This window comes from Staurois parvus, unplaced genomic scaffold, assembly GCF_062004578.1.
Source record: "Staurois parvus isolate SC_StPar_1 unplaced genomic scaffold, SC_StPar_1.0 ptg000389l, whole genome shotgun sequence".
In the NCBI taxonomy this organism is placed as follows: domain Eukaryota; kingdom Metazoa; phylum Chordata; class Amphibia; order Anura; family Ranidae; genus Staurois; species Staurois parvus.
Window position 1 is genome coordinate 5295022 of NW_028318185.1, and position 25478 is coordinate 5320499.

The following is a 25478-nucleotide window of genomic DNA, read 5'->3' on the forward strand; positions in this document are numbered from 1 at the left end:
CAAAATGTTTGGTTTTTTTCTGTTTATAGCGTAAAAAATAAAAAACATACAGGTGATCAAATACCACCGAAAGAAAGCTCTATTTGTGTGAAAAAAAGGACGTAAATTTCATTTGGGTGCAGCATTGCATGACCGCGCAATTATCAGTTGAATTAGTGCATCGCTGAGTAGCAAAAAGAGGCCTGGTCATTAAGGGGGGTAAATCCTCAGGAGGGCAAGTGATATTTCCCAAATTGTCTGGGTGTGATAGATGGGAAACACATTTGCCAGTAGCAAGTGGCAGCAGTTTTTATAACTATAAAAAATATTTTTAATTTGTGCTATTTGCAGTGGCAGATGCCAATTATTATTTCACTTACGTAAATATTGGGTCTTATGTTAGCAGCTCAAACTCAAGTATTTTCTCACATTTCTCATTTGGGCAGATGCTTCAAAACAATGAACTGGGCCTTCCACCAGTCTGCTACCAGGAACAAGGGGTCCTGTTCTACCATATGTATTTGTCAGTGAGGAGGCATTTGCCCTCAGTGAACATCTTCTAAGGCCCTTTTCCAGTTGCTTCTTGGATATTGAGAGGAAGGTGTTTAACAATCGCCTCACTGTTGCCCATAGAGTTGTGGAGTGTGCTTTTGGCATCCTTGCCAATAAATGGTGTTTATTGCACACTCCCATCCACTTAAACATGCAGCATGCTATAAACGCCGTTAAAGAAGCATGTGCCCTGCATAATTTTTTTTGAGAATGGGATGGATTTCAGAACGAGGACACAATTACCCATAACATGACAAGAGCAGATTTACAAGCAGCTTGGGGCAGCAGGAGTGGTGCTGCTATCAGGGATACATTCTGTGCCTGTTTCATGTCTCCAAATGATCAGGTGACATGGCAGCTTGAGGCTATTTAATATTTTTGGTCAACTACATATATTTCTGAAGACAAAAATACTGCTATGTAAGGTTGAACATTAGCATTGTTATGTTTGCAAAACTTCTGTTTGTGTATCATAAACTTGGTTCTTATGGCACAAAATTGTTATTTTGGGAGAAATTAAGATAATAAAAAATCTGTATATTTTGGAGTTATGTGGGGTTTTTTTGGTAATCTAAAAAAAAGGGTATAGCAAACATGAGCTAAAAAGCTGAAATCAGATAATACAGATAGTATTCATTTTTGTCTTCTTTTTTTTTCTTGTGGAAGGAATCCCATTTAGAATAGACTTCTTTCACAATTTCCACCTATCCCTGATGCTGCTTTGATTTGTTCTTGTGTTCTGGGTCAGGGCTCATACAGGGCTCATACAGCTGGGCCTCACCAGTTGTATGAGCACATCTGTGCACCATGTAGCCTTGTCTTGGATCTGACTTCCTGGTTTGCAAGGCAGCATGACAGGTCTATTGTCAAGGGGAAGTGTTAGTAGTGAAGCATGTAAAAAATGCAAAACGCATCAAAAACGTGTAAAAAAAACGCACGCAAAATGCAGCACTTGCATTTTATATGCTGTTCCATTGAAGTCTATTGGACCAAAAACCGCAAACTGCTGCTGGAAAATAAGTACCTGACCCTTTCAAAAACAACGCTTAGCTATGAACATGATCCATAGGAAATCATGATAAATGGTATGCACTGCATTCCTGAAAAACAGGTGTAAACCTAGCCTTAGTTGTGCACCCCACAAATCTGGCCTTTCTGGAAGAGCCAAAAGAAAACCATTGTTGAAAGAAAGCCATAGGAAGTGCCATTTGCAGTTTGCGAGAAGCCATGTGGGGGACACAGCAAATATATGGATGCTCTGGTCAGACGAGACCAAAATAAAACTTTTTGGCCTAAAAGCAAAACACTATGTGTGGCTGAAAACTAACACTGCACATCACCCTGAACACACCATCCCCACCGTGAAACATGGTGGTGGCAGAATCATGTTGTGGGGATGCTTTTCTTCAGCAGGGACAGGGAAGCTGGTCAAAGTTGATGGGAAGATGGATGGAGCCAAATACAGGGCAATCTTAGAAGAAAACCTCTTAGAGTCTGCAAAAGACTTGAGACTGGGGAGGAGGTTCACCTTCCAGCAGGACAATGACCTGAAACATCCAGCCAGAGCTACAATGGAATGGTTTAGATCAAAGCATATTCATGTGTTAGAATGGCCCAGTCAAAGTCCAGACCTAAATCCAATTGAGAATCTGTGTCAAGACTTAAAAATTGCTGTTCACAGACGCTCTCCATCCAATCTGATAGAGCTTGAGCTATTTTACAAAGAAGAATGGGCAAAAAGTTCACGCTCTAGATGTATAAAGCTGGTAGAGACATCTCCAAAAAAGACTTGCAGCTGTAATTGCAGTGAAAAGGGGTCCTACAAAGTATTGGTGGCTGAATACAAATACAATCCACACTTTTCACAGATTTATTTGTAAAAAATTCTGAAAACCATTTCTCATTTTCCTTCCACTTCACAATTATGTGCCACTTTGTGTTGTTCTATCACATCAAATCCCAATAAAATACATTTACGTTTTTGGTTGTAACATGACAACATGGGGAAAATTTCAAGGGATATGAATACTTGATAGATAGATAGATAGATAGATAGATAGATAGATAGATAGATAGATAGATAGATATGATAGATATGATAGATATGATAGATAGATAGATAGATAGATAGATAGATAGATAGATATGAGATAGATAGAATAGATAGATAGAATAGATAGATAGATAGATAGATAGATAGATAGATAGATAGATAGATAGATAGATAGATAGATAGATAGATATGAGATAGATAGATACATAGATAGATAGATACATAGATAGATAGATAGATAGATAGATAGATTTGATAGATAGAATAGATAGATAGATAGATAGATAGATAGATAGATAGATTTGATAGATAGATTTGATAGATAGAATAGATAGATAGATAGATTTGATAGATAGAATAGATAGATAGATAGATAGATAGATAGATAGATAGATAGATAGATTTGATAGATAGATTTGATAGATAGAATAGATGAATAGATAGATAGATAGATAGATAGATAGATAGATATGAGATAGATAGATACATAGGTAGATAGATACATAGATAGATAGATAGATAGATAGATAGATAGATAGATAGATAGATTTGATAGATAGAATAGATAGATAGATAGATAGATAGATAGATAGATAGATAGATAGATTTGATAGATAGATTTGATAGATAGAATAGATAGATAGATAGATAGATAGATAGAAAAGCACTACAATATTGTTATTTTCAATGTCAATGAGGTTCAAGGATCTCCAACAACAAGTTTATTGTAAGCAGAAAATGAAGTAATTCTCTGGTGACAGAATCCCTTTGCCGTTCTTTTTTAATCTTGGATCCCATGAATACATGATACCGACGTCTGAGATGCTTTTTCACTTTTCTTTCCCGTTAACAGCTAGGAGTGGAGTTAGGAATGTTATCGTCATGCTGTGACATTAAGTATAAATGAAGCAGATAAAAGCGCCCGAGATTGGAGAAGAGAATTTACCCCGGAGCGGCATACAGAGAATGGGAAAATTTTCAGTTTTCTCGTGACTGTTTCAAGTTAAAAAAAAATAAAAAATGTTCTTCTATCATTCTCGATCATATTGATGTCTGCCTTATACAAGGGAAAAATATGTCTTTACTGCAGTGTATTTATATTTTTATTAAAGTAGAATTCCAGCCTAAATCTAAGTAGTCCAAAAAATGTCCCCTCCCTCCTCCCAATACCTATTCTCGCTAACCTGTGTAAGAAAGTCTTATACTCAACTATTTTCACGCCGCTCTGCTACATTTAGATGGTCTGTCTCACCTTTGTCAACCACTGGTGGCTGCAGGGGAGAAGAGGGAGCACCAACAATGGTCGGGACATGGCAACCTATACGTGACGTCACAGCTCCCAGCTTTCCCAGCCGTTGCTGAGCACTCTCTCCCCTGCAGCTGGTGCTGACTGATGCAGGGGATCATGTTACCAGAACAGAATGGGTTGACTTAAACAGGTTAGTAAACAGAGGTGTTAAGAGGGGGGAGAAGACATTTTTAAGAGTAGTTAGGTTTAGGCTGCAATTTTTCTTTAAATGTTTCAGGGCAAGTTTTGGAGAGAATGGCCCAACAAGAAGGTTGCTGACAGGGGCGGACTGACCATTCGAGCACTCGAGCACTGCCCGAGGCCCCGGGGTCAGTAGGGGGCCCCATGAGATGCCCCTGGTACATTTCATTGGCTTTTTCATAGGCTTTTTTGGGTGTGGGCGAGGACACGGGGCCCCATAATCCCCTATTGCCTGGGGGCCCCATGAGTTGTCAGTCCGCCCCGGGTTGCTGATATTCTTTTAGTCTGGTCTGACTTTTTACATCTTGTGAACATTGACAGGACATGTCTTTGCTGACAGCTGTTTCTGGGAGCTATTGCAGGTTCATACTTATTGTTTTAATAATGCTGTTTATGTATTTTAAAGGATAACTTCACTTTTCATGAAAATGTTCTTTAAATATTTCCCCAACCACCAGAGGCGCCCCTAGGGTTGGTGTCACCCGGTGCGGTAACACGTGGTGTCACCCCTCCAGAGAGGAAGGAGCGGTTGAACCTATACGGAGTTAACTGATCATACAACCCATAGTGATCCGTGGGATCAGCTTCAGTGGTTTGGCCTGTAAGGGGTTAACTGTGGCAACTATGTGCTAAAGTCGGAGATCGGCTTCTTCGGCCTGAAATCGGCACATGCGCAGTTGCTTCAGGGGATACATATCTTCACGGGTCCGGGATACTTATTTTACTACTACACCGGGGGCAGCTGTCACTGTTACGGGAATCTCCCCAATAACTGGCCAGGACCTTCATAGAGCCCAGAAGCTCTGCTGGCATCCTGCTCCTGCACCCCCTGTGATGGTGTCACCCGGGGCGGGCCGCACCCCCCTAGGGATGCCACTGCCAGCCACCTATCAAAATACCTATTATTAGCCCCATCCCCCAATGTTTTGTCCCCCATATATGCATTTTTTAATGCACCAGGTGAGGTGCTGCTGACCAATCAAAAGTCCTCTAGCCCAAACTGTCATCCCTACAAGGAGAGGGAAGAAATCAACAGGGATTTCAAATCCCAGTGTGCATGAAAATCCCAGTAGATCGCCAATTTTTGAAAGACTCAGACCAGCCCGTCTGGCACCAACAACCACGCCATGTGCAAAGTCACTTAAATCTCCTTTCTTCCCCATTCTGATGCTCGGTTTGAACTTCAGCAAGTCGTCTTCACCATGTCTAGATGCCTAAATGGACTGAGTTACTGCCATGTGATTGGCCATTTAGCAATTTGTGTTACCAAGCAATTGAACAGATAGCACTTCAGCCTGGTAGTACTAGGGTCGTTGGTTCGAATCCCAACCATGGCACCACCTGCCTGGAGTTTGCATGTTCTCCCTGTGCCTGCGTGGGTTTCCTCCGGGTACTCCGGTTTCCTCCCACACTCCAAAGACATGCTGTCAGGTGAATTGGATCCTGTCTAAATTGTCCCTAGTGTGTATATGTATGAATGTGAGTTAAGGACCTTAGATTTTACGCCCCTTGAGGGTTAGGGGTTGATGTGAATGTACAATATATATGTAAAGTGCTGCATAAATTGACAGCGCTATATAAGTACCTGAAATAAATAAATAATTGAACAGGTGTACCTAATAAAGTGTCCAGTGAGTGTATGTGTCCAATCAGTAAGGTGTATATCCACATGAAAAAATCTTTTGCAGATGAGATGTACAAAAAAGTCCCAAGTGCAAGAAAAAAAAACGTCTCCACCTTGTCACCAGCAGTGTGCAATCCACCTTTATTCACTCTCCAGAGGGCAAAAATACAAAAGCATGTAATATAGCCAATGCTATATGTCCCAAGCAGGGGTGGACTGACCATTTGGAAACTCGGGCACTGCCCGGGGGCCTAGGGTCAGTAGGGGGCCCCATGAGATGCCCCTGGTACCTTTTTCATAGGCTTTTTTGAGTTTGGGCAAGGACACAGGGGCCCCATAATCCCCTATTGTCAGGGGGCCCCATGAGTTGTCAGTCTACCCCTGGTCCCAAGTACTCTCCTCAGCATTCAAACTCCTGGTTTCCCAAATGGAAAAGCGCTCACACCACGGAGCACAGATAAAAGTACTGTATATGGTGTAGTATTTTATTGTCAAAATAGCCAATACATAGCATTAAAATATAACCATGTGACGATATCAAACAAATATTCGGTCCAGACTTACTAAAACGGCCGTCGATCCGAGTTCCAGAAATGCGTTTTGTGCACAAACACGTCTTCTAGGGTAGGCGTATCCCCTGAAGATATGTGTGTGCACAAAACGTGTTGCGTAGGGCCTTACATGCTGACGTCACGCCGCAGTTTCCGGAACATGGATCAGTGCCCATTTTAGTAAGTCTTAGTAAGAATGTTTGTTTGATATCGGTTATATTTGAATGCTATGTATTGGCTATTTTAACAATAAAATTCTACACTAACAATAAAATACTATATAACTATTACCTTTATCTGGGCTCTGTGGTGTCAGCTCTTTTCCACTCAGGAAACCAGATTGGTGGGCAGGAGCTTGAGTGCTGAGGATAGTACCTGGGACATACAGCATTGACTATAATACATGCCTTTGTACACACTAATAAAATTTAAAGGAATACTTTGAAAACACATTAGATCTCAATGGGGACAAATCTCCTGCTGGATCTCTATCCTGACATGGACGGGGTAATGTGTTAGGAATGTAAGGATGCCCCATCGTTTGATGGAAATGAAAATTATCAACCTACAGAGGACTGAATTCAAAGACACCCCAAAAATCAAAGTGAAAAAATGATGCAGCAGGCTAATCCATTTTGCTGAAATTTCATTGCAGAAACTAAAAATGGTCCTCAGTAGTTTGTATGGTCCCCACATGCTTGTATGCATGCCTTACAACGTCGGGGGAGGCTCCTAATTAAAACGATGGAGGGTGTCCTGGGGTATTTCCTCCCAGATCTGGACCAGGGCATCACTGAGCTCCTGGACAGTCTGAGGTACAACCTGGCGGCGTCAGAGTGACCGAATCATGATATCCCAGAGGTATTCTTTTGGATTTAGACCAGGCAAGTGTGGGGGCCATTCAATGGTATCAATTCCTTCATCATCCAGGAATTGTCTGCATACTCTCGCCACATGGGGATGGGCATTGTCGTACACAAGAAGGAACCCAGGACCCATTGCAATAGTGTAGGGTCTGACAATGGGTCCAAGGATTTCATTCCGATACCTAATGGCGGTCAGGGTGCCATTGTCTGTAGAGGTCTGTGCGTCCCTCCATGGATATGCCTCCCCAGACCATCACTGACCCACCACCAAAACGGTCATGCTGAATGATGTTACAGGCAGCAGAACGTTCTCCACGGCTTCTCCAGATCCTTTCACATCTGTCACATGTACTCTGGGTCAACCTGCTCTCATCTGTGAAAAGCACAGGGAGCCAATTCTTTTGTTCAATGGCAAATGCCAATCGAGCTCTATGGTGCCGGGCAGTGAGCACAGGGCCCACTGGAGGACGTCGGGCCCTCAGGCCACCCTCATGAAGTCTGTTTCCAATTGTTCGGTCAGAGACATTCACACCAGTGGCCTGCTGGAGGTCATTTTGTAGGGCTCTGGCAGTGCTCATCCTGTTCCTCCTTGAACAAAGAGCAGATACCGATCCTGCTGATGGGTTAAGGACCTTCTATGGCCCTGTCCTGCTTACACCTTACTGATTGGACACATATATGCTATAGCACTATTGATTAACTGGTCTATATGGTTATTGTACTGTTTAATGTATCACTGTTGATACACTGATTCAGGGGTGGACTGACCATTTGGAAACTCGGGCACTGCCCGAGGGCCTGGGGTCAGTAGGGGGCCCCATGAGATGCCCCTGGTACCTTTTTCATAGGCTTTTTTGAGTTTGGGCAAGGACACAGGGGCCCCATGATCCCTATTGCCCGGGGGCCCCATGAGTTGTCAGTCCGCCCCTGCACTGATCTATGTGGAATTTGTGACACATAGTTATTCTGCTTTAAAAAAAAAGTATAATTTTGGCGGTTCTAAGAGATTTTCTAGCAAAAAAAAGATTGTTACTTGCAAACAGAAAGTGTCTTAACTATAAGTGGATAACATTGCTTTAGAAATCTAAATGCCAACGAGTTACATTCTAGACTTTAACATTTGCTTTTTACTCATGCCATGCCATTTTCCTTTGTCTTTAATCTCTGTTGGCATCGGAGTCTCTCCCAGTGAGGGCCCTGTCTGTAATGAATATTTTGCTGATTAATATTTGGAACTGAGAACAGGGTGAACCGACATGCTGGGCCAATTTTGCAAAATAACTCTGCATTTGCTGGATAATTAGCACGGATGTATGTGCTTTTTCTGAATTTTCTCACAGATATTTTGTCTGGAAGTCCAAAGACGATAAAGAAGTTGCTGTCTTGATGTGGATGTCTTTCTGATAGCACAGTGTAGACTGTTATACACATTTGCTTTGGTTTGATGTTTGATCCTTTGATGAGGAGAAAGGGAATAGTTGATTGAGTGATGCATCAGTTTGCTAAGCAGCCCCAAACTTTTCACTCTGCATGGACAGAACAGATGTAAACCTCACCTGCAAAATTAGAAGGGTAAAGGCGAACAGGAAGGTAGTGGAGACTTTCCATTATTAAGGTAAGCGTTCTCTTGTGGCAAAAAAGTGGCTTGAGCATTTGAAACATCAAGACTGAAAAAAAAGGGGGAAACTTCCCATGGTGGAGTGCCACTGGTGTATGTGGGGCCCTTCCTCAAGCTGTAGGGTTTAAACACCTGTTACTGCTCATATATAATAGAATCTTTTTAGAGAAAAAGGAAGACCTATTATTCTTTAACAATAGACAGTGACTGGTCATTACAATCTGCTTGACTGCTATCAAAGGGCCAGCAACTGTAGTAACTGGTACAAAAAAGAAAAAATCCCCCCCCTAAAATCCATACCAGACCCTTATTCGAGCATGCAGACTAGCTGACCAGGAAAGGAGGGGAGAGCTTGTGAACCCCCTCCTAAACCATACTAAAGCACGTCTTCTACATGGGGTGGGTACCTTGCCAGGAACGACTCACCTGGCAAAGCACCTTTACCAGCATTGATGATGACAAGGGCCTCTTCCCTGCAACCCTGACCTGGTGGTTGTGGGAGTCTGCAGACTAGGAGCTTTTTGGAATCTGGATGGCTCCTTTAAAAAAATCCCCACAATGTAAACCCAATGTTAATTATATAGTTCAATGACCCAGATCCTCAATCAATGAACCCGCTGAAACAAAAACTCACCGCCTCCTGACTCCATGCTCATGATGTTCACCATGAATGACAGCTCCTGATCTCCACTACTGAATATAAACAAATGTGTGGGGTCTCTCATGTGATGTAGTTTACCAAAAATGAACATCACCATGTTTGATGAATGACATCAGGTGGGATGCTTTGTGACCTCATTGACCAACTGTAAGCAAAAGTCACATTATTTTTAGACTTTCAACTTTCACACCTCCTGTTAGACAACTTTCACAACTCCTATCCTGTTTTTAACACTTTAAATCTGCCTTTACACATCCCATTGTGATTGTATTCAGGTGTCTGTACTACCTGTGTAGATATAAATGCTGGGGTAGGTTCTTGACACTCAATGGAAAATAAGTGGCTTGGATAACAAATGAAATATCTTCAATGTTACAGAACAAATTGAGTTGACTATGACTAACTACTACCCTTATTCCACTAGATTTTCATCCTGAATAACCATCAAGCAGGGGCGGACTGACCATTTGGAAACTCGGGCACTGCCCGAGGGCCCGGGGCCAGTAGGGGGCCCCATGAGATGCCCCTGGTACTTTTTTCATAGGTTTTTTTGAGTTTGGGCAAGGACACTGGGGCCCCATGATCCCCTATTGCCCGGAGGCCCCATGAGTTGTCAGTCCGCCCCTGCCATCAACCCATTTCCTCTGAGCACAGGCTGTCATGAGCCCACTCACAGCAGCCTGAGTTCATTGTACTAGGTGGTCCAGGTCAGGGGCGGACTAACAACTCATGGGGCCCCCGGGCAATAGGGGATCATGGGGCCCCTGTGTCCTTGCCGAAACTCAAAAAAGCTTATGAAAAAGGTTCCAGGGGCTTCTCATGGGGTCCCCTACTGACCCCGGGCCCTCGGGCAGTGCCCGAGTTTCCAAATAGTCAGTCCGCCCCTGGTCCAGGTAGAGGTAGACCCTATTCTTCATGAGACCTGCTGAGACAGGTGTGGAAAAAAAGTTTGCAAAGGTGCTGTAGCTAAGGTGCAATTCTAAAAATGCAGTTACATCCCAGTAAATTTTTATTTCCCCCCTCCTACTGTCATTCCAGGAACACAAGCATCGAGGGCCTTCCTCAACCCAGTCCCTGTTCAAACAATACAGCTCCATCCCTACAGGAAGGCATTAGTACTTAAAGAGAGTTCTGCCTTCACCCGGGAACAAGCCAGGTAAAACAGGCCAGAATCAACCTGGGAAGAAAAGGAACCCTCCCACCATACCCATCTTATTACATCAAGAATTACTAAATGGTGCCACCAACTGGGAAAGGAAACCGGAGTTCTGTCCCCGAAAACTGATAGAATCAGCTACTACATTTAGTGTTCATTGTATTACTGCACCGGTTGCTGCTCCCAATTCGTTTGGGGAACTCTATTCAGTGCACTAGTAAGGACTAGCCACTGCCACCCCACAAGTCATTGGTTTTATGTCAACTTGGTTGTAGTTCTCTAGCTTCATTCAACATATAGGCATCCAGTCAGTTAGAATAGATCAGGCTCAGAATAGGTTTTGAAATTGAGGCGAATGACGAAAATAATTGCTGCCATTCCGGTAACTGAATCCTTTTTTTTGTTAGTGGAACATTTTTTTTTCTTCTTTTTTTACATTATAATTAGCTCTAAAATGACCAGCCGTTTCCTCAAACCATTTAATGCCGTGACGCATAATGCGTCTTATTAGAGTTACCAGACTGGAAAATAAATACTTCATGCTACATTGGGCTCATTAAGAAGTTCTTTGGGGAGAATCATTCATTAGTTATTTCTCTTTTCCTGTCTTCAGATGTACTGGTTGCTTGCAGAATTCTTGTGAAATGGTAGTATGTGGACCTTGCCATTCTTGGGCTCAAGATGCCATTGATGGTGGATTGCGGCATGGAAGCCAACAATTCCAGAGAGCTTTTAGAGCTTAAATTAGCGTTCGGGGAATAGGTTAAGGTTTAGATTAGGGTTAGAGGTTAAAATGGAATTCTTGCCTAACCATAACTATTCTTGAAATGTCCCCTCCCGCCTCCTGCTACCTATCCTGTCTACCATATGTAAAAAAAAGATGTGTATACTCTGGTCGACCACCTGTGGAGAGTAGTGGGTGCCAGACAACAGCTAGGAAATCCAGGAGCAGTGACATCACCCATAGGCTTTCATAGCCCTTCCGTTGTCAGCACTCCCTCCTCTCCCCTGCAGCCAGCTGCTCATTAACACAGGGGAGCCAGAGTTGGGGGATCATGTAACCAGACCAAAACTGGCTTAAAACAGATAAGTATACAGATCTTTATACATAAGGTAGACAGGATAGGTAGAAAAAGGGGGGAAGGGGCATGTTTTAAAACAGTTATGGTTATGCGGGACTTCCACTTTAAGTTTAATGGTTAGGATAAAAGCCCAACCATAGACAATATCCTCCCCACCCCACTCATGAGCCCCTGCCTGCAGGGTATCATACTTTTTAAAACATTTTATACTTACATTTTTCTGTTCCTTTTCCCCCTGGTCTTCTCCTGGCAGTGGGTGGTCCTGGATATCACAGAAAGCAGAAATGACATGATGACATCAGTGCCTCTCTTTGCCCTCTCCGAGGGTGGGCCTGTCATGGGTATCATCTCTGTACTGACAGTATTTCCTCAAGGCTGGCAGAAAAAAAGCAGAGGACAGCTCTGGAATGAAGGTGAACATTGTAGCCTCAGGTGTTTTTTAATTTAAAAATAACTTGGGATATTTGTGTAAATGCACCTCAAAGATATACAGTTGTGTTCAAAATAATAGCAGTCAGACATCACTAACCTGATAAATCACTGTTTTTGGTAGAAATGATATTTCTACATGGCAAATAATTTACTAGCAGGTGTAGTAGAGTAATAGAAATCCAACAGACCCAACAGTCATGACATGCATGCTGCTGATTCTGTGTCATTGAATCACTCATTGAAAGGGGCATGTTCAAAATAGCAGTGAGGAGTTCAATTAGTGAGGACATTCGTTCTTTGAAAAACAGGTGGCAATTATTGCCCTTATGTAAGGAAGGAAGGCAGCAAATGTTGTACATGCTGGTTACAGTGCATTTCTCTCTGAAATTCTGAGGAAAATGGATCGTTCCAGACATTGTTCAGAGGAATAGCGTACCTTGATCAAAAAGTTGATTGGAGAGGGGAAAACATATAAAGAAGTGCAGAAAATGATCGGCTGCTCAGCTAAAATGATAGCAAATGCTTTAAAATGGCAACCAAAACCTCAAAGACGTGGAAGAAAGAGAAAAACTACCATTGGAATGGATAGAAGAATAGCCAAAATGGCGCGGACTCAGCCAACAATCAGCTCCAGGAAGATGAAAGAAGGTGTGACGTTCCCTGTGAGGACTGTTACAATTAGAAGACGCCTATGTGAAGCCAAGCTATCTGCAAGAAGCCCCTGCAAAGTCCCACTGTTGAAAAAAAGACATGTGCTGAAGAGGTAACAATTTGCCAAAGAGCACATTGACTGGCCTAAAGAGAAATGGCGCAACATTTTGTGGACTGATGAAAGTAAGATTGTTCTTTTTGGGTCTAGTGGCCGGAGACAGTTTGTCAGACGACCCCCAAACACTGAATTCAAGCCACAGTACACTGTGAAGACAGTGAAGCATGGTGGTGCAAGCATCAAGATATGGGGATGGTTCTCATACTACAGTGTTGGGCCTATTTATCGCATACCAGGGATCATGGATCAGTTTGAATACATCAGAATACTTGAAGAGGTCATGCTGCCTTATGCTGAAGAGGAAATGCCCTTAAAATGGGTGTTCCAACAAGACAACGACCCCAAACACACCAGTAAACGTGCAACATCTTGGTTCCAGACCAACAAGATGGAGGTTATGGAGTGGCCAGCCCAATCCCCGGATCTTAATCCAATAGAAAACTTGTGGGGTGACATCAAAAATGCAGTTTCTGAGGCAAAACCAAGAAATAGAGAAGAACTGTGGAATGTAGTCCAATCATCCTGGGCTGGAATACCTGATCACAGGGGCCAGAAGTTGGTTGACTCCATGCAACACAGATGTACAGCAGTTCTCAGAAACAGTGCGACTACAACCAAATATTCATGAAGTCATTCAAAGGAAAGCAAAATCTTCAAACATTTCTCAGTTTATATAGTGAATGTTTGAGTTTGTAAAGAAGAATACAAACACTGCTATTTTTTTGAACAGTCTAATATTCACTTTTCTTCAATTTTTTTAGAGGAACAACACAAATGTGATATATTTTCTTCATGTTTTGATTTGGAATAGAATGTGTCGTGTTCCCAATGCATTTGTGTGGATGGAAATAAAAGCTATTAGAAGGATTTTGAGCTTTATTCACTTTTTCAACACACTGCTATTACTTTGAACACAACTGTACATGTAGTCTTAAGGTAGGAAATATTTTGAAATAAATGAATATGATGGATGGAAGATGTTCTGTAGTACAAAAAGTGATCTGGGAATAAGGATGAGGGCTTGTACACAAGGTGTGGTAACGAGTGTTATATGTGCATTTTCCAGCATCACACAAAAATGCACTGCCTTTTGCAAATTCATGCGGGTATCATTACAGTATATCTTAATGGCACTCCCATGCATCCAGGCAAATGCATACACATTTGCACCCACCAAAATGCATGGTACTGCAGCACCATGTGTTTTGGTGTGGCTTGCTTTTAAAAATAGTGTTGGCACTTTTTTTGACAACTTTTACATGCATAGGACATCCCATGAAGTTTGGTGTGGTAAGATTGAAAAAAAAAGGTCACGGACCACATGTTTCTGCAGGTAGGTCAGCCCTTTGAAATGAATGGGCTGCCCTACATGCAGCACACAGCTGCGCAGATGTAAACTAAAACTAAATGGTTCTGAATTGCACCAAGGTGTTGGAAGGTCAAGCTGTTGAATTCAGTTTAGACATTTTGAACATCAAAGTCCATATGAACCAAATACGATGCAATACCCTTTTAATGGTGATTGAACTAGCCCCAGATTCGATTCACAACTATTTCACAAATTTTGTTCAGAATTGGGCAAACCCAAATTTTGCAGTGAACCTCATTGAGTTTTATGGGGGATGGAGAAATGCTGTGTAGTACCCTCCTAGTTACACTAGATGGAGATAGATCCCTGATGGCTAGTGAGAAGCTAATCAGCAGCTCAGGTGTAATAACCAGAGCGGTCAAATTTCAGTCAGGACTGAAAGACTGTGCAGGTCAACCCCTCTGGAATTTCCCCCTGCTCTGAGGCCTTAGGAGGAGGGCCTTGGAGGCAGCGGGAGGACCTGAGGAGTGTTTGGCAGGAGGCTTGGCAAGGGGCTGGACTCCTTAAAAGGTGTTGGAGTCTGCTCAGTAGAGTGGAGTAGGGGAGGAGAGGAGTCAGGTGGAAGAGTGGAGAGGCTAGTGGAGGAAGGCTGCCAGGAGGTCTGCTGGGAAGGCCCTGCCTGCAAATGTGGAATCAGAGAGGCGGAAAGCTCAGGACTCACTGGTCCGCTGGGAGAGGACCACCTGTGTGACAAGGAAGGAGCCGCCCCGCTGATACGCTGTCTTCAAATGCCAGTAAACCTACTGTCACTACCCTGCTTGCTGAAGCAACTGGGGCAGCTCATCTGTGTTTTCAAGTCCTTTTGCTGCTCTACAGGTAGCTACCACTCTGTTCCACTGCTAATTTTCATGCTTTCTGATATCAGTAAAGTGTCTGCTATTACGGCCCTGCCCGCCATTGCCCGGAGAACCAGGGTGGCACAAACATCCTTTGGCTGCTCTTCAGGTGGCCATCAACAAAAGCTGCGTGACTGAGAGGGACAACAACGCGTTTATCGTGCGTGTGCTTGTCATTGCCCAGAGAAACCAGGACGGCTCATTGCTGCAAGCCACGCGCTGCCGTACAGGTGGCAACAACAAGTGACTCTGCTCAATCAGTAATCTGCCTCGTTGCTACGATTGATAGATTACAAATACAGTACTTTATTGCTTTGTGAAGTCTGAACTTAGCAACCTTGATTGGGACTTTGTAGTCAGCGCGGGGGGGGGGTGCTTCGTACCCCGCCAGTGCTCAGTGTACGTGCAACTCAGCTATTCTGAAATGGCTGAAAATCAATGTTCAGTGTTTAGCCAGGAAATTGTTAGTGCCCTGTCATCAGGATACTGCCATCACCGTGTTTGAAATTCAGTTTCTACCAGCACATTGGGGGTGAATTCCTTGCTAGGAAAGTTCCTGCATGGCAGTCTGGCTGGCGCCAAGTGATCATAAGGAGAGGCGTGGCCAAACATACCAGCACGCCCAAGTTCACACCCAAAGACTTGTACTTAAAACCGCCTCCTACACCCACCACATGGAGAGAGAGTGTGGGTGGACAAAGATGGAGGGCATTCTGCCAGTTTATTGGAAGATGTACTGTCCGGAGCTGACCCTCGTGGACATAGAGGCGAGCATTGTGGCTGCTTTAAAATGGGGATGATGGAGGGCACGGAGACATTGTACCTCATTTGTCCTGACTGCAGGAGGCCAACTGCACTGGTCGGAGCTTGGACCAGGTGGAGACATTCTGAAGTTGGGTTGAAAAAATTGGGGACCATCGGTGGGTGAAGGTCACACCAAACGTAATGTACTCCCGATTAAAGGATCAAAATATGTCTAGAATAATTACACTGTTCAACAAATTTTTATTTTTTGCCAGTTTTGGAAACAAAAGGATCCATTTCTTAATGAATTTCACATTCTGAGTTCAAATATAACAATGAAATTTGTCAATTGGCTCTAGTTTTTCTGTAAACGGAAAGTTTTCTACTATAGGCGTAATGACTACATAATGCAAAATAATTATATAGATAGATGTCGTTCCACAAATATAAAGCAAGTGATATTGACTACATAACAAAGCCTAAATGGCATAATATATTGCATAGGATTACCAAGAAAAATTATAGCCATAAGCTAAGTTGAATCATTTTAATACTTAGGATTCTCACTAGTTTTGTCTTCAGTTTGTGTCGGTTTTGCTTCTCTTGGCTTTTCTCTTGTATTCGAGGAAAGGGCTATCTCTTACAACTGCACGTGACTACACGCTTCAGGTTCTTCCTCACTTGACTCAACCACGAAGGATTCTGGTGCTTTAGGAATTGGTAGCCCCTCTCCATGAGGAACTGGACGTATTGCCGATGGAATATTTGGATAGTGCACAGATAACTTTTTCTTCTTATTTAGCCCTTTTACAATTGGAGGCACCATACAAAAGTAACAATTACTAACATGATCTGTTGGCTCTCTCCAAATCATTGGCACAGCGAAAGGCATAGATGCCTTTTTTCCATTCAACCATTGCTCCAGTGCCGTCCCACAAGAATTGCAGCATATATGTGGTGCCCAGCTCTTGTCCTGGTCTCCTATCTTGCAGCCAAAATACAAGTTGTAGGCTTTCTTAATCATTCCTGTTATCCTCCTTTTTTGTGAGATAAAAGTTATTTCACCTCAGATATAGCAGAAATTATCTGCTTTATTCACACAAGTTCGAGGCATTACTGAGTAGCCTATATAAGTATAAAACGAAATGTAAAGACGCTGTCGAACTACAATCAGCTACAGATACTGCAGCTTTTATGCAGTGAAGTGATGCAATTAAAGGCTAATATTGCATCATCTCAGTATACATGCAATTTTCTATTGGTCACCAGTATCAATTGCGCAATATGCAGCTGAAGTTGCATCATAATTTTGAATGGCTTACGTCATTAGATGGGTGAATATATCATGGAAACTAGAGCCAATCAACATTTTTTAGGGTCATTTTCAGCACCCCAAAATTATGTAAGATTAGCTAATTTTATGCCCAAAACTTTTTACCAGTTGAACAGTGTTATCGACGTTTTAAGCACATCAACACAGTACCAAAGATATAAAACTGTTACTATGGCGTACCATATCTAAAATATATTTAGGAATTAAAAATACTACTATGCATTGCACATATGTTGTCGGGGATCGCCGCGTCGCTGGTCTCGGCGCAGGCACAGTGCACCGCCCTGTGCAGGGACACGGGCACTAGGGCCGGGCCGGGCCGACCACGGCGATCGAGCTTGCGCATGCGCAGTAGAGGCCGCGGGCCCGCGCTTGGCACCAATGACAGTGCAGGGCGGGATATTTAAATGGCCCTGAGCTGTCATTCAGTGCCTTCTGGTCTTATCCTGTATCTGCGAACCTGTTTCTTGTAAGTTGCTGACCCAGATTGTACCGGACCCTGCTGTATTCTCCTGCCCAGACCCTTGCTTTGCCTGACCTCTCTCCTGGATGCCCCCTATTGGACCTGACCTGCTGTTGCTGACCTGGCGTGTGACCCGACTATTCTCTGCCCACTGCTTTGTACCGCACCGTCCCCATAGTTATCGACCCGGCCTGCCTGACTTTGCACTAGCTCAACCATCCATCCATCCCTCTCAACAGGGTCTCCAGACCTCCTCATATCAGGCTATCTCCCGTGGGAGCCCCTGGCGAATACCCCTACCACTGACGGGTATCCTCAGTAGTCACGACCTGGTCCCGGGGTACTCCAAGTCCATCCCCACCATCAGGGGCCCTGGTGAACAAATACTCTGGGGCTTAGACTCCGTGCACTGGGGATGCCTGATCAGTGGAGTGCTAGTGGTGTCACCGGGCGGTCCCTTACATATGTTTACAGTGCTAACCCTTCATAGTAAGGCATAAAAGTACAATTTTCTAATATGGATATTGAAAGATGGTAAACTCAATCCAATTCCTTTAGAGTAGAGGGGGGTTTTCACTGTTAGATGGAGCCCGTCATATTTCACGACAGGAGTCGCTCCCTCAGGGGCTTGCAGTGCATCTATGAAGCAAACAAACTTGCAGATAAGAAGATGACAATAGACATCAACACAATTGAAATGCCACCTAAAAGGCACTTACATAGAAATGTAGATAAAGTGTGTTATATTGTGAAGAACTCTCAGAACAGCAGATCCAGTGCTCCACGGCCAATCAGGATGGCAACCCCAGGGTGGATGTGGGGGCGCACAAAGCAAACGGGTAGGCAGACAGAGCCACCACATGGGAATTACATGTAATGTATGGGTATGGTTCAAAAGTCCCACTAATCCAGATGGTGCTTAACCTCCTTAGCGGTTATCCCGAGTGTAGCTCGGGGTAAAATTTCAATACCAAGAGCGGTAACTCCGAGCTACACTCGGGCTTACCATGCGGCGTTGCTCCGGTGGTCCCTGCAGCACTTACCTTGTCCTTCGCTCCCGCAATGTGTCCCCTGCAGCGTCCCTGGCCATCTCCTCCGGCCGATGCCGGCATCCAGCTTCCGTCTTCCAGCCCCTGTGACGTAGGGACGTATGGGCGCCGGAACCAGTGGCAAATTTGAAATTTTTAAAAAATTTCATTTTTGCTGTCATTGCTGTTTCAATGCATTTCACATACATTTTGTCCCTACTGCTTTGTCCGGCGCCCTGCCTGCATTTTGACTGTTCTTTCTGCCTGGAAACTTAGAAAAGTCCATGGCATCCAAAAAGCGTCCCTTTACGTCAAAAGCGGTTTTAGAACAGCGATAGTAAATCAGAACCACTTGCAGAATTGAGTGATAATGATTCGTGGGGGAAATTCGTCATCAGACACTGAAAATGATTTTGCGACTTTGCTCAGCGATGTGCGAATTTGCCTCTGTATTTCAAATTTCAGTGTTTTTGGTTTGATTATATTATTGAATTAAATTTATTATTATTATATTATTATTTTTTTAGGATTATTTATTAAATTATAATTTATGATTTCGTGTTTCAAGTTTTATCCTACCCGGGATGTTTACTAGACTCTTGTTCGGACAGATTTCAGTGAGTTATTCCTAAAAATTACGGCCTACAGTAAAAAACTACATATTTCCATGCAAAAATATGGTACCGCTTTCAGCACAAAAAATCGGAAAGAATCATACCGCCGAGGAGGTTAATCAAGGGTACAGAGAAACATTAAACTTCACCATCATTATTTATCAGCTGTAAAAGTTTAGTAGTAAAGAGTGCAGCGGGCCTGAGGGAGACCAAGATGTAAAAAATAGTAATTAGTGCCTTCACAGGATACCCTGTCCCTACATTGCATGATCTTCTCACAGAAAAAGGCCCAAAGTTCCTCAACCAAGGCCAAAGTAAAAATTACCTCAATGCGTTTAGGAGCAAAGTCCACTGTATAGGTCTTGCGGGTATGGAAAAACAACTACCATCCATAAGCAGGGTTGTATTTACGACAAGGCAAACAAGGCATTTGCCTAGGGCGGCATATTTCAAGGGGGGCAGCACTACGCCTTGGAAGAATGGACGGAAGAAGGGACACACGAGACATGGGGACCTGGTGGGTTCCAAGAGATGCTGTGGATTTCATCATGACGGTGTATGCACAGCCCGACTCTCGTTCCTGGGGATGTCCGGAGCTGTGAAGGTGAGTATCTGTCTTTCTCTCTCTCTCTTGCCATGGGGGATGGTGGCTGGTGTATGGGGGGCAGTGGTAGTGGAGGACAGGGGTGTTCTTGATCAATGTCAGGCTCTGTGGAGGGGCGCCAATTTTTGTGTTGCCTAGGGCAGCACAAAACCTAAATACACCAGTGTCCATAAAGCAGAGGATTAAAGTACTGTCGGCGATCTTAAGATAAACAACTTCCACTGCTTCTTGTGGAGGTCAAATTAGTTAAAAAACATAAGGAATATCCCATAATGAGTGGGCTACCCACCCTGGCTCCCTCCCATAACATCACCACTATGGCTGAGAAAATAATCAGACCGCCAAATACCTACCGCAAAATAGAGAAAAACAAGGAGAGAGCTGTGCTTGGAGGGCCCATGAAATGCTTTATAATGCACTCATCATCTCGTACACTCCCTCATCATCTCACGCCTGGACTATTGCAACTCCCTTCTCACTGGCCTACCCAAACGAACGCTATCCCCACTCCAGTCGATCCTAAACTCAGCAGCTAGACTCATCCACCTCACCAACCGCTCCACATCTGCCTCCCCCCTCTGCCAATCCCTTCATTGGCTCCCGATTGTCCAATGCATCAAATTCAAACTGCTAACTCTGACCTACAAAGCTATTCACAATGCCGCCCCAAACTACATAACTGACCTGATACCCAAATACTACCCTACCCGTGCCCTCCGCTCCTCACAGGACTTCCTACTCTCTAGCTCCCTGGTCTCCTCCTCCCACGCCCGATTTCAGGACTTCTCCAGGACTTCCCCCATCCTCTGGAACTCCCTACCCCTATCCATCAGACTGTCACCTACCCTGGTGCACCCTGAAAACCCTCCTCTTCAGGGAAGCCTACCCCAACCTCACCGAACACCCGACCTCACCTAACAACTAACCTCCTCCACTCCTCCCACCACTCCATCCCCCACAGCCATCTCCTTCTGTACCACCTTCCCCTCCCTCCTAGATTGTAAGCTCGAAAGAGCAGGGCCCTCGAACCCCTCATGTATTGTATTGTTACTGTATTGTCTCATGTTCTGTCCCCCTTGCTACTGTACAGCACTGAGCATACCCTTTGGCGCTATATAAATACTGGATAATAATAATAATAACACCATATTCGGGAATCCCAGTGATGAACCCACCAGCCCACGCAGCTTAAATACACCCTGACTGAGGGCACCACCGCCAGGTTGCAAAGGGGGGTCGCATGTGCAGATGCAAAGGGGGTTGACAGGGGACCCGCTGATGACCCCCAAGCTGCGGCGAACAGACCAGCTATACCCCCTCCCCCAATGAATGGAGGGGCAGGACAAGCCAGCCCAGAGTTAGCCGTGGCCTACCCGCCGGACATTGCGAAAAGCCTGCTCCTGGGCTCAGGAGCCATTTTTGCTTTGCCCCAGCCAATGAAGATATGGCTGTGTTTTTAGCGGGAAGTGAGTGTAGCACCCTCCTAGTTACACTGGGTTGAGCTAGGTCCCTGAAGGCTAGAGAGGAGCTGATCAACAGCTCAAGTGTAATAGTCAGAGGGGTTGAATTTCAGTCAGGACAGAGAGACTTTGCAGGTCAGCCCCTCAGGAATTTCCCCCTCCTCTGAGGCCTCAGAAAGAGGGCCTTGGGGGCAGTAGGAGGCTCTGAGGAGTGGTTGGCAGCACTTTTTAGTTACCTCAGCCAATCCCCTACAGGAGGCTTGGCAAGGGGCTGGACTCCTTAAAAGGTGTTGGAGTCTGCTCAGTAGAGTGGAGAAGGGGAGGGGAGTAGAGGAGTCGGGTGGATGAGTGGAGTGAGGAAGATGTGAGGCTGGTGGAGGAAGGCTGCTAGGAGGCTTGCTGGGATGGCGCCTGCCTGGAGTCAGAGAGGAGGAAAGCTCAGGACTCACTGGTCCCCTGAGAGAGGACCACCTGTGTGACAAGGAAGGAGCCACCCAGATGATAGGCCTGGAAGTCACAGCCATTCTGCACGGTGTGCAGGAGTGGATCTGAGTGAGTACACCTACACTTCCTGGGCAGATAGGGGAAAGAGCACTCTGGTGGGAAACCGGTATGGCCCCCTTTCTAATGACTGTACACTTTGCTTAAAGGACCAGAAGCAAGATCCCCTACTCGGGAAAGGCAACTTACAGACGGCTAGGTGAAAGAGGAGTTAATCTGGGTTCTGTAGTACTACAACAGGAGTTGCTGCCTATCACTCCAACAAGAAACTGTGTTGCAGTGAATAGTTCAGGACGTTTGTCCTCAGATTTTGGTTACCATTGGGCATCCTATACACCCCTTTACCCTATCCAAGTTTAATCCCCACAAAAAAACTGATGCTCAAGGCCTGATTTTGTGTCTGTGGAGAATGGTCACTGACTGGCTGTGCAGGACTATAGGGGGACCAAAATTCAACAGTAACCCCCAATGGGATAGTGCTACAGCTGGTAATCATTTCTAGCCATTTGAAGGGCTCACAAGCCAACTAAAGGCACGAGAAGCTATTTGGAACATGTACCAATGCCATTTTACTAAAAAATCTGTAAAGCAGTGGCAGGCTGTGCATTTCACACCCAGGCCTTCAATGATGTCCCACCTGACCTAATCCAGCAATTTTTTATGGTAACCTTAAAAATTCAATACAAAAAAATACAGGGACACGGAAAAGTGGGCCCTGAATCAGCCAGGCTTGACTGTATAAAAAATGTAAATAAAATGCATTATACTGACCAAAACGACTGATTATTTGTACACAAAATCCATCCTCCTTTCTTTCCTCAAGACGAGTTCAATCACTCTATTGTACAGGTTATCTGTACATTTCAGTAAAAACAAAAACGTTTTTTTCTATCACCATGGAGGATAATGCTGAAAGTCGAATCTGTCCAGTCGTATTTCTGGAAAAAGTCATTGCACGCCTGCTAGGTGGCCTTGGAGCTGCTAAATCAAAATCTGATTGATTAAAGAAATAGTATAATTGCCCTTTACTGTAGGCTACAGGAGCCAGCCCTGTTGATTCTGAAGGCCTCAAGGCAGACACATGATAGCTATCATGGCTGAAATATGATTGGATAAAAGCTCTAACATAAACATACACTACTGAAAGCAGAAGAAAAAGACTATGAAATGAAGAGAGTAGACTATTGGGAATTATTTAATACACATTCATGGAAAAAATATAATAAAACCTAGGTCAGTGATTCTGATAGCTTAGGCAGTGTTTAGACCAGCAGAGAAGGCCTTGTTGGCCTAGACGGACCACCACTGCCATAAAGAGAGGAGAAGAACCTTCATCCAGCTTCAAGGGTGACATTAAAAATACACAAATGCTTTAAATGAGAGTTTTGAGGCATGCTGTATGGGATGTTATCGAACAGTTAAAGGAGGAAGATTACCAGTACTAGCTAGATAATCAACATGTATTTATTTGCATAGCATCACATACAGCCAGTGTTTCAGGGCTCTGCTGGGTCACTTTCTCAAGGTCACACAGTGGTCATATCTGACCCATGGGATATTACACAAATAAATACATGTTGATTATCTAGAGTAGATGATCTGCTTCCATTTACTGTGTTTTTTCATGCTGCCATCTGCTGCAGCCACAACAAGGGCCATTTAGTTACATTGGTCACAATGCTATAAAGAGCATAGCACATCATGTATGTATCCTACCACTCAGTGCCCCACATGCCACTACTGCCTCCCCCTTGTGCCAGCCCTGCTACCACTGCAACTCACAGTATAGCACAGTATCTCTTCATACAGGGAGTAGTCAACTCTCCTGGACTATATGGATGCTGTGAGCCCACCATTGTATGGCGATGGGGCTGGGTTAGCAATTTCTTCATATCAGTGGCTGTTTTTACTGACCAGGAGGAAAGGCCTGGCAGTGCATTATGGGTTGTTACTAACTTCTGGGACAAACATGTGTAGCATTACCCCCTTAGGAGTCGCTGAGTTTTGGGTCCCCTAAAGCTCTGCTTAGCCAGGTAACACACATTTTCTTCCGCACTTTGCACTCACAGTCAGTAAACAGTCCTTGAGCTTGGTTTTGTGATTTTATTAAAGGGTTAATCACTTAGACGGGGCTGTATGGGATGCCCAAGGAAATTGCAAACTTGAAGACGAACTCCTTATCAATTATGTACAGATGTGGGCGAAATAGTCTCTCCTCACCCAGCTGCTTGGGAGTATTCCCTGGGCAAGGAGGCCCATAAACTGCCAATTTAATTCAGCAGCCCCAGATGAGAAACTAGTTGAATTTTCCACCTGTCTGCCCTCTCCTTTTATCCGGCCCAGCGGTTGTAAGAGTAGTCACACTGTCCTCCCCAGATAGCTCCATGGGTTGGTGGCTGCCTTCAGGCCTTTCGCTGGGCTGGCTCCATCCCTGTTACTCAGGATTGTCCTGCCTTGGAGACAATTGTAGAGTGGAGATCTTCTTCTCCAGCACCTGCCTGTAGGTAGGCCCCTTCCCTGGGCCCCCTCCCAGGCTATAAACTCCAGCCTTTCACTCCATCTTCAACCCGACACTCACACTGACCCTTCTGCACAGGCTCTGCCACTTTTAAGGGTTGCCCTGGACACCATCCTCAGCCTCCTGCAAGGGGTTTAGCCAGGGTCCTCAAGTATGCAGACCTGGCCTTCCTTCCCTCCTCCACCCCTCCTCCAGAAAGCTTCCAGGTTTCTGGAGAGGTGGGAGGGCTCCAGAAACCCTGACCTGTTAAGAGCCTCCCAGCCTGTCCTGAGGTGACCTCTCTACCTCACTCCCAGGCTGACTCATCTCAGGCTGCTACTCAGCCTCTACCTAAAAAAAAAAATAAAACAACAAACTCTTTCTAGCTAAGCTAGAGGGCGGTACACATGTGAATTTATTAGCCAATAGTTTGGGATTCAGCAGGCAGCTCAGACCTCCTCCCTAATCCCCTTCTATATGAAATCAGAGTTAGTAAAAACGCATAAATCTAACACCTATGACTACAGAAGTGAAGGGACGATATCTTCTCAGTGGAGGCACAGACAGCACTATACCACCAACCAAGCTTCTACCCTGTCCCTACTCTATCAAAACTAGAAAAACTGCAGGTAATAACCAAAACTGTAAATCCTTGTCCCAAGAAAAAATAGGGGTAGTAGGAAAGAGTTTTGCTGGAAATCCAAATTTAAAGTTTAACTCCTGGTACAAAAACCTTATTTTAAACATATTCCTCAGTAACAACCAAGGTATATCCACTATGCGTGCGCTACACGACTTTTCAAACATAGCACTGACATCATCACTGTGCTGTACATACTGTAGCAAATGCAAAGAGTAGCACTGTGGGAGGAACCTAGAAGCTACACCCACTATAGGCTGCCTGCAGAAAACTACAGGAGGGGGGCGGAGACACGACCAGTCACCCTGTACAAGGAGACAGATCAGCAGTGACCAGTCTGTATCACTGGAAGGTCCTGTGAAGTTTCACTCTGTGTTACTGAACAGATCTGGAAGAAATAAACAAAGCACACCAAGATTCAAGGATGAATACCGATGACTCTTGTATTTAAACAATATTTTCTTATCCCGAGGATAAGCTTTAATTACTTTTAGTTTTATTTGCTGATATTGTTCATTTTACATTTTTCACTCTACAACATAGGCTAATAATTCCCC

At 44.3% G+C, this 25478-nt stretch overlaps 1 pseudogene; it reads left to right on the plus strand.

Annotated features, from left to right (window-relative positions):
• The first annotated feature begins 231 nt into the window (after nt 1-231).
• The window catches only part of LOC149455733 (uncharacterized), a 110787-nt pseudogene continuing 85540 nt past the window's right edge, over nt 232-25478 (plus strand).